General features: G+C 37.8%; 1 pseudogene; it reads right to left on the bottom strand.

Moving 5' to 3' along the window:
• Nucleotides 1-2,269: 2,269 nt before the first annotated feature.
• Nucleotides 2,270-7,393, bottom strand: LOC140246362 (uncharacterized; annotated as a pseudogene).
• Nucleotides 7,394-11,105: the final 3,712 nt, after the last annotated feature.

Raw genomic sequence — 11,105 nt, 5'->3', positions numbered from 1 at the left:
GTAAGATGTGGGCAATAAGTTATACTGTAGTTTCATACTCTGAAATTATATTTGGATTGATTCATTGTTTTTAAAGTTATCATTGCCGAGGGTCCCATTGTAATTTGTTGAGGACATACAGTAAATGCTGCTAGCATCAGTACAGGTTAATTGTCTTGGGACCAGCAAATTTCTTTCATTATACACTGTATCAAAATTTTGTTATAGCAGAACATTGAAGTATGTAAAGATGTGTGAATGAGAATTTTGGGAATTGAATTTTTTCTTTGTTGTAACATTTTTTTAAATAACTGTGTTTGTTATCAATGGTGGTGCACTGTAGTCATTACATGGTTTACGACTGATAGGTGATGACTTTAACTCCTGCTTCTGTAATCCCGATGTACAGTTATGCAAGCTTAGACTTGAATTCTTTCTCATATATTTCCGTTTTTAGGGAGTGAAATACATGGACTGATGTAATAGAGTCTGTGCTGTAAAAAAAAAAAGACATACATGTATACAGGAAGCATATCCCACATTGTGAATATACATGTATACAGGAAGCATATCCCACATTGTGAACGTAAGTAGAATCAATTACAGTGAGGGAGTTCTGATCTACAGAGGGATTTACTGTAGAATTGGAAATTTTTGCGGTGTTGAAATTTTCGCGCATTTCGCGCAATCAGAAACTAGCGTGAAAATAAAAGCATGCGAATATTTTGGCATGCCATATTTTCCAGTTGTTGATGTCTTGATTCGGTGGAATTCAAAACACGGAAACTCTTCTCGCCCGACCAGGCGCAAAAAAAAATTAGCAGCGCGAAAATATCCACTTTTACAGTAAATGCTACTCGTAGGAATAGCACTTGTGTGACTTTTCGGCATATTACAGAATTTCAATTTTATTAATAATTTCACAATTTGACTGTACAAGAATTTTAAACAATGTTCTGTAATCATTACTGTGTCTTATGATGATGAAATTAATAGCTGGGTAGCATTTGATGCTACAAAGATGTTAAAGTCTAGGGCACTTATGACATTCCAGAAGTGGTTGAGTTTGAATACATTTTTGTAGTTAAAAAATAAAGCACAAACCCAAAGAAATTTGATAATCTGGGTCCAATACGGGTACCCTACATACTTGACACAGAATGCTGTGAGCAATGATTTTATGCAACTGTCACTAATGCACATTACACTGTGTATTACGGTAGTAAGAATGCTTCCCTGGAAAGTAACTTTGGAACAGTCAGAAACACACAAGGCAAAGCCGAGTTTTGGGTTTTTTTTGGACTGTTTGAAAGCTATGGAGATGGATGATTTACTCACGCCTGACCGAGTAATGGGCATTATTTGTTTTATAGAATGATGATGCAATTTAAATTCTGCATCAGCCATTCTCGCAATAGTCTCTGGCCAGCACCAGCTCTAAGCTAACTGAACCGTTAATACAAATGATTGCAGTGCATTTGTAATACTGCACATGAACAGAGCAGCTAAGTGCAGACTAGCAAGTATTGTGTACCAGTCATTAATGTATGTTTGGTGCAAAGTAAAGTTGAGTCTTTCGGCAAGATAAAAGGCTGGTATGTGTTAGCTCTCAGCCAACCACATGATTATGATCCATATCACCATCTATAGTGCTTTTTAGTGTATACAGTATTCAGAACTGAAAATTACAAACATATTGTTGATGATGGTTATTGTGACTATGATAATAAATTATCATTATGGTGTTCATCAATGAAATGATGTACATGTAGTTTATTGATTACGTATGTTTGGATATTGTTACAATAGAGTTTGAGTGCAGGTGAAATGAAGATACAATGTAAAGTACACATGTATAACATTACTTGAGCAAGCACAGGAGTACAGTAACCTTTTTATCTTTTCTTTTAAATATCCACAATAATTTATGTCTTAAAAGTTTTTTGAAAAAAAAAAAGAAACGCAACTTGGGTTGTACAATGTAGTCACAAAAATACATGGTCTACTGGCTTGAAAAACAATAATTCACGGATGAATTACAAAATACACTGTACTAGATACAAACGATGCAACTCACTTGACTTATCAAATTAAATTGGACAAATATTTCCGTGGAAATTGTAAAGGCCAAGGTCACAAACAAACAAACAACTTTTGAGAACATTGGAGTTGTGCTGTAGTTGATACCTAGCAGAAAGCGACACAAACTTGAACCTCATTATACCCTTATAATGTCACATCTTCAAAAATTTAGATTCTCAGGAATTTCAAATTCCCAAATTCGGGCGTCAATGTTTGATGATTCTACACCATGTATAAAGCGTTCTTAGTCACTGATCGCATTTTGTCACGCTCTCATAACTTTTGCAAAGGAGGGAGATTTTCAGAGACAAAATTGAATATTTTCGCGACCTTTGTTGTTTTTGCGCAGAAAGACAACTTTGTCAAAGGCGCGATTGTCATTGGTCTGTCGAGTCCATTCGCCAGGTAGATTCTTGTAGATAAGAATTGCTAGGATGGATGCGTCGAACCTGTGTTTTGGCGTTCGCGCCCCCTCGGGTCGTATACATCTCTTCTCGAGCGCACACTTGAGCATCGGCTGAACGATGCTGCGTTGGATAATGGAACTGTTGATGTATAGCTGCCGATTTGCAGCTGCGTGGGGTGCCATATCTTGTGATAAGTAGTACTGAGTTCTGTTCACTCCGAGGTTGCCATAGAGCGCGGGATGGGTATAAAAGTACTGATGTCGGATTTCTTCTTTCACTTTTGGGTCGAATCCATGGAAGTGAGTGAGGTAGCCATGATGCTTCAAGGCGACTGGGAGAATTTCCTCAGAGAAGCTTTTAGGCGGATCGATGAATCGCCCCAAAATATGACTCCAAATTCTTTCAGTGCCATCTGCCAAAAGTCAGTAGGAAAAAAAAAATGATACTCTCAGATCGAAATATATACAGTACTTTTCTAGGGAATGTCTACTCTCTTGGTTCATCAGCCAAGGTCAATGATAATGCACTGGCAGATTGTTTCAATAATGTGTATTGCTATTTCGAATTTTCTTTAAAATAAGGAAACAAATGCAACATCCATAAACGCTCAGAAGCATTCGATTTTCTGAATAATGCGTTTATCTGGTATTAGTAACGGGTATATTACACATTCTTTAGCAGGGTTTTGGATGGGAATAATTTTATGTTAATGGAATCTCTGAGAGTCTGTCGCGGCGAGTTTTAAATCGCTCAGATCAGGAAATCGTTGACTGTGTCAGGCTTTCGCTCAGACGAACCACAATTTAGGCCTACTGCACGCCGCTGTTGGCCCTGTGTTGTCTGACGGTGCTCATTGGATTTTTTTTTTTAATTGATAATGAATACTGAATTCTCGATGTTTCACGATGACTCACATCAATAATGATTGGCTTCCAGGCGTACGTCAGGAGGTGTCTCACGTGATTCGGGTAGCAGTGGAAGGGAAACTTGCGCAGCTCCACGTTACATAACAGCTTGACCTGTGGATAGCAAAGTGACAGGAAGGGGATCCCGTAAACTAAAGATGCACCGTGTCAATATTATATGTATTCTATACAAGGTACCCCCAAATATCTCATGATTGAGATATATTAATTTGTCAAACATCTACCGTGATTCTCAGGATTCGTACTTCAGTATTATTTACAGTGGCGGATCCAGATGGGTGCACCGGACGCGCGCCCCTTCTGTATTTTTTTTTTTTTTTTTTTTTGGGGGGGGGGGGAAACAAAAGAAATAAAAAGAAAAAATGGGGGCCGCCCCTTTAATTGTGTAAAGGCGCCTCCCCTTTACGGAATTCCTGGATCCGCCCCTGATTTACACTAAAGGCAACTGCTCTGCGAATTGGGGCAAACAGCAAAGGAGGACATGATTTGAAAAAAATGACGCACTCATTTTTTTTCAACTCTTCAAAAGAGGACTGTCCTCACTACAAGCATTGGTCTTTGCCAGTTGACCAAAATTGTATAATTTTTGTTATTTGCTGCATTAAGTTTACGGGCAGAATGGCAATAGTATGTAATAAATCTGGATATAAGAATTTTATGTCAGAAATCTTTAAATGACTTATATCAACCTCCTGCATGCTTACGGAAAGTGAGTGTGTCTTTATAACCGTATACAGTATTGGAATTGATATCACGGAGTCCACGAGTTAGTAGTTATCTGTGTTTGCCGTCTTAGATGGAGTTTTAGCTGAAGTACAAAAAGGGGGGGGGGCTATGTACTTTGTACTGGCTTTCACGGGAGATCCGGACGCATTTGGGTAAAAATGCCGATATACAAACATAATAGGCCTATGCATATGTTTTAAAACTGGTAATTATGTGGGGAAAAAACAACTCGAATATATATCGACTTATCGCAATATGCTGTACATGTATTTCTTGAGATGCTTTTGAGATATGAATCTGTTTCTTTACAATACACTGCAATACGTCTATTCTACCTGAATCTTCCATTTTTCCTAAGAAGGGGGAGGGGGGAGAGGGTCGACATTGAGGTTTTTTTTTTTTTCGTATCTGGTGTACATCACAGTGGCTGATTTCAAAGTCCGAGAAGTAAGGCCCTATTTTCGGTGTGTAGTGTTTGCAAATCGCACTAACAATCCAAACTGAACTATACCAAAATAACGAAAGACGGTGCCAACATGCATGCCCTTTAAAGGGATTTCGTTTACCGTTGTTCAAAGATAAGTCGAGATTGCTGATTATTTCTCACCAGTCATAAACTTTAAAAGTCAAGGTCTTCGAAATATTGTGCCAAGATCATGAAAGCTAATAATAGTGTATAAAACCGCACTCAGCGCTGTATAATATCAAAGTTGCGTCTTATGTTCATTGTTTGTCATGTCGGCTTGTCCTTGCCAACTATGTAAAGATAATCCAGGCTCAGAGCCCTTTAGAGATACACTGTATAATTAATAATGACCCTGCCTCTTGTTTTGACATTATTGACCAAGTACACAGCAGATCAGTTTTGTAATTGTACATGCTTCAAAAAACTGCCGTGTTCAGTTTGAATACCCCTGTGTGCTCGAGTGCGTTTTATCGCGCTCTTGTGTTTGATTTTCACGATGATTATACGTTTTTGTAACCCTTTGCAGTGACACACGCACCCAAATGGTTCAAGTCCAAAGTATAAATTAAAGACGAGGGTTGTCCTTGATTGTTGTGTGGTCTAGGTATACGGCGAATAGGCCTATATGGGAAAATGCACGAGTAATGAAGCTGCAATGACATCATGAAATATATTGGTGTCCTGTTGGACTAGTCCTCACTCAAAAGGAAAAAATGTGATATTTATATAATCAAGTTCGTGTGTCAGTTAAGTCACTCTAAACTAAGTTTGGTTAAGATCGTTTCATGTTTCTGGAAAGCAATGATAAACACCAAAATATACACAACGAAAAAAAAAAGATAAAGATCGTTAGAAGACAGTGTTATGACGATGATGCCCCAAACGTCATTTTTATAGATTCTGTGAATTAAAAAAAAAAAATGCAGACGGGCACTTGCAAAAAGGAAAAAGATATTTCGAGAAGTCTTGATCTCGTAGAGATAAATGTGTGTGTGTTTGTTTGTTTGTTTGTTTTTTGTTTGTTTGTTTGTTATGTTTATTTGTTTGTTTAGTTTAGTTTAGGTGTTATTTTTTTCAACGGGCAAAAGTATAACTTTTAAACGCACCTTTGGGCGAACGGTTTTATTGAGTCCGAGATCGTAGACTATGATCTTCTTGTCGGGCATAAACTTTTGTAGGGATGCGATCCATGGCAACGCCTCTTCGTAGTGATTGGATGAGATGGCTGTAACCACGCCCAGACGGCGGTACAACTCGTCGATTGACGGGACTGCCTTCTCTATATCCAAGGGTTCAGACTGCAAATCGAGTTCAATCGTAAAAATGAAAATAAAGCAACAACAACGACAAAAATAATGTGCTTCATGGCATTTCGTCAGTAAACCATTATGTGTCAATCGCGTATCCATATCTGTTGTTGTTTAATGATTATCATAGAAATATCCCCTACTTAGTTAAAATAGAAATATCCCCTACTAATTAGTTAATTGGTATATGTTCATTATTTTCGTACAGAGAGGAACCTTTGGAAGCTGATACTGGTCGGTTTACTAAGAAATCACTATTATACAGTGTATGTATATATAATGTGACAAACCTTGAACATCAAGAAAGCGAAAGGGCAAGCAAAGGAGAGACAAAAATAATACAGGTCGTTTCAACTCAAAAACAGCACGTGTTACATTTTCCCCTATTTTTTGTTTGTTTTTAAAATCTTTCAAATTGACTTTGCGTGTGCCTTTTGTGGTCAACTTACACAATATTTCGAAAGGAGTTACACTTTTCATGTTTCTTCTGTTATTTTTCTGTTGTTTTAATTTTACTTCTATTTATCATGATAAAAGCCAACGTGGAAATGGCGTTGATATTCCGTCTCGCTGATAAGAAGGGTAAAAAAGAAAAAGAAAGAGAAAGAGATCGCTGAAATGAGGGATAGTGCCTTGGAAGAAGGAACAAAAGAGTCTGCACATAAGTGTTTAACAAAGGGGGTTTATAATACGAGTATGTGGTGTGAGAAAAGCCTCTTTGGTGTATAACCATACATTGTAGGATAAGTGTGTCACTGTGGTTCATGACTCACAAACAGCGTGTCCTGTACATTTCTCGCACGTGATTTTAGCCCAGCGGACGAGTTCAGCATTCCTCCCACCGCAGCAAGTCTGCAGCCTGTAAACACGGTCTCACTTTGAGAAAGAGAATTCAGTGTGTTGTCCGGAGTCTCCAGACCTTCAGAGAGATACATTGGCGAAGGAAAAAACAGTAGTACTTATTTGAGGCTCTTTATATCATAACCAAACACAAACGAATGGCTAATTGCATTTTTTTTTAATGAATATAATAGGGCAGAAGACAAAAACATGGACTTATGCGATAGAATAAAAAGAAAAAAAAACAGAAAAATGCCACTATATTGCTGTTAAAGAATCAACAACAAACTATTGCACGTACACGAACAAAAAACCTTAAACAAATTTAACTTGATAAGCTCCATCAACTAACTCTATCTAGTTGAGAAATTGTAATGTCACAAAGTGAATGGTTTGAGATACTTTAAACTGCCTGGGAAGTATATATTGCATTGACAAGATTCTCGGTTTACTGGAGAGAATTCCTGAACGAGGTTTTATAAATCCTAGATCGTTTCTGTAACAAAGAGGAGGAATAAAGGGCTTATCAATTTCCGTAACACTTTGAATAGGAGCGATTGCTATTAGTTCAAAAAAAGGGGGAAATAACGTATCATTGTAAAACGTTGCAGATAAGTAATTCTATATATACTGCCACCGCCTAGATAACTAACTCTCCATGGTTATGGTGCAAAATGTTGGTATCAGCTATATGGGTATTATACTTACACATCTCATCAGTCAGTTTTGTCGTGTTTGAAGCAAGCAGATGTGTGAGAACAACGCAAAGGAATGCAAAGGAAAAGAGATAGGAAAATCCCCGCGTGTATCTGTGGCGACACCTATAATATATTGATATATAAAACAGGAAGAAAATGAGTCGCACTTATTCCTGAATGAGATGCAGAGCACAAAATTATACTTCTTATCTGTATCGTTTAAGGGAGCCTTGAACCTTGTCTAGATAACTATTATCATAATCTATCTCGTGTAGACTTTCCAGGAGCGTTGAATTAGTTGGGAGGTATGCCAATCATGATCAACACAGCTTTGTTTAAGCAAAATGTGATAACTGAAATAATGTGATAACATAAAGACATGAATAAGAGGTTGTTATCCATACATCCATCATATGTTTCTATTCCATTCTCAGGTAATAACATAATGGTTTACTTTGTATTTACAGATGCAACATAAGGGTTACACTTCCTAGAATGTTCTGTAGTCTGGGTCTGTATAGTGTACGAGAACAGACATCAGTTTTGTTTTGTTTTTTAAATACAATAAAATTAGAAATACAGTAAATGGTTAAATTGCAACACGAAATTTATTATTTAAAAAAAAGTATGAGATTGACAGAAATATACTGTGATTATATAGAAGTATTTTAAGCGTTCAATCATTATATTTTATTAGGACTGACGTAGGTAGGACATGAGTACTAATAAACGTACAGACGATGCAACAACATTACTGTTCATAATTTTTTGAAAGCATTATGGGTACTCACATGTTAATGATGTATAGCGCTCTTACGACGTAATCCAATGTTGTACTGTAGGATATACGTTGATGTCCAATAGGCGAGGAAAAACTGTCGCTGAGAGTTACATCGTTCAAACAAGTTGAGACATTATTCGTATGACGATGTGTTCACAAGACAAAATAATGTTGTTCCTACAATGGCAAAGACTCATTCAGGACCAAAGTAACGGAAAAGAAGGATTATTAGGATGCCAACTCTGCAGACGTCATTAAATCTCCGTAATTATAGGTGGTTACCAGTAGCACAAAACCTATAGGTCTGATGGAAGATCACGATGGAAGGTCATGCAGCGGCCGCCTAAAGTAAATCTGAAGGAAGGGAGCACCTGAACTTGAGAGGTGATGTGGCTGTTATCTCTTCATCAATCAGATAATGGGAAATGCGAATTTGTTGCCGCTTGTGGCATCAACAGCTATGACGCCTGCAGTGTGTGTTCACATTGTCTGCGTCCGTCGACAGACACGATGTATGATGCTCGGCAGCCGACCTGTAGTTTGCGATGAAGGTGCACGGGAAAAGACACCGGCATGGTTGCCGTGTGTCTTCATCACTTAGTTTATGGGAAGTTTGGATTTCTTTTGATGTGGCGGTGGACTCTAAACATGGCTCACGTGTGTTCACATTGTGTCCAATGATGACACAGCTTAGTCCTCTTTATAGCGACCGTCCAACAAACATGGAAGGGGAGAATTAAGGGAGGGCTTATCAGAGCTTGATCAGATGAGTGACGTTAAACATTATACTCATTAGTCCCCGATGGTATTATATCGGTCTACCCGTCCTACCCGTCCAATGGATTCAAAGGTGTTTTACTATAATTAGAGAAGTTCTATATGCCTCTATAGAATCAGCACTATGTGACTATAGATGTTCTGGCAGCGAGACGACTGTTTTGTGTTTGCAGCGTCAATTGCAATTATTAGGCCCTTGATAATATAGACATCACACAGATATAGCCATATTTTGTGAATCAAGAATTAAAGCCATTTATATAATTACTGTTGTTAGGTTTAGTATAAAATTTACCTTTCTATGTAAATCTGGGCGTTAAGGATGTGTATTCGTTATAAAGACTACCGTATTCTGAAACCATATAATAGGAATCTCTGTAAAATTGTACATTTTATAAATCATTCATCATTTCCGAATGTCCTATGACACTAAAGTACAATTTCAATCGTGGATGCAAGAAGAATGATCGACATGACGCAATGCGCAAGAAGGCTAGTTTGGGGGGGGGGGGGGTGACACCAGAGCTCAATTTCGCACCTGCCAATAGAATGGACCGTTGTAGAGCCATTAATATTATATCACGTGTCTTCACAAAGGTACTGAAATAAATGAGTTCCTATGAACGGAGTTTGAGCAGGTAAAAACAGCTCTCGAAACATTCAGGACTGAAGTGAAATAAGCTGGAGGGATTACTTAACTTTGGGTATAACAAGGAAAAGGGTTTTGAACTGAAAGCCCGACGTAAGGCACAGTCCAGAACCATCCAATTACTGGCTATGAATTAGAGCTTCTGTATATGGACGTGAAATTGTGCACATTAACTCGCAGTTTATCCATCCGCTGATCGACATGGGTTCGGGTGATGTTCATTAATTCCGAACCCGAAATTAAAGGGTGTGTACAATTCTGGTCGAGGTGAGGATTTAGCCTTTAACGTTTTGCGAGATATTCAGAAACTACTCTGAGATGCCAAAGAGCATGCAATTCTAACATGTCTAAGGGGTATCAAACGTTTATTTGATGAAAATCTGTTTTGAAGTGGCCGAGATATCCAAAAACAAGGTGAAACAAAGAGATCCTGATAAATTTGTGGCCTGTAGTATTTTATTATTATCACTTTTTTGGATATCTCAGCCATTTGAAAACCAATTTTCATCAAATAAAAGTTGAATCCTTCTTAAAATTACATGCTCTGTATATTTCATAAGAGGTTTCTCATTATCTCACTTAGGAATGTAAAAAACATGAATCCCCACCTCAACCAGTACTGTACAGCCCCTTTAAGGGAGCTGTTCGTTATTCCAAAGGTTCGTTTTTCCGAAGGTTCGTTAATCCGAAACACACAAATTCCCTATACCTAGAGGTTCGTTAATCCGAAAATGAAAAAGGGTTCGTTAATCCGAAACCTTCGGACTAAAGAGCCTTCGGAACAACGAACCTTCGAAATAACGAACTGTAACCGAAATTAAAATAAAGTTCGTTATCAATCCGAAATATAAAAGGAGGTGATTACTAACCAGCTTTTGGGATTACGAACCTTGTTTAATTTCCATTTCATTTCATTTCTTCTTTATTTACTTCATGAAAAGTACAATAATTATGCTAAAAGGATTCAAAAGCACAATTTCATAAAACATGTACAATGAAACCAAAAAACAAAACCCAACAATCCATACCCCCCCCCCCCAAAAAAAAAGTCTTGATATTGAGGTGTTAAAGCGAAAATCATACTCTCGGTCATGTCGAGCGTTCCAAGACCATCGCTAAGTCCACCGTAGACACCCACATCCTCACCACAACACACCGCCCTGGCCACCGGACTCGAGAAAGCACACCATCAACGCTCAAGCCCACAACAGACCGTTGTACTATATTTGTCACGTTTTCTTCGCATTAACGAACCTCAACGAACGGACGTTGTTTCATTTTCGGAGGTACTGCCTAGTACCTCCTTGGATAAACGAACCTTCGGAATAAGGAACTGTGATGTCTTTGAGAGTATAATGACAACTGTGGCACCATTTTTTTTTTTTTTTTTGCTCTTCTTGTTTGCTATGAAGACATGAAAAACAAAATAGAAAAACAAACTCATTGTGATTCTTTTTTTTTTTATAC

This window comes from Diadema setosum, chromosome 2 (assembly GCF_964275005.1).
Source record: "Diadema setosum chromosome 2, eeDiaSeto1, whole genome shotgun sequence".
Classification (NCBI taxonomy): Eukaryota; Metazoa; Echinodermata; class Echinoidea; order Diadematoida; family Diadematidae; genus Diadema; species Diadema setosum.
This window is presented reverse-complemented; position numbering and strand designations above follow the sequence as displayed.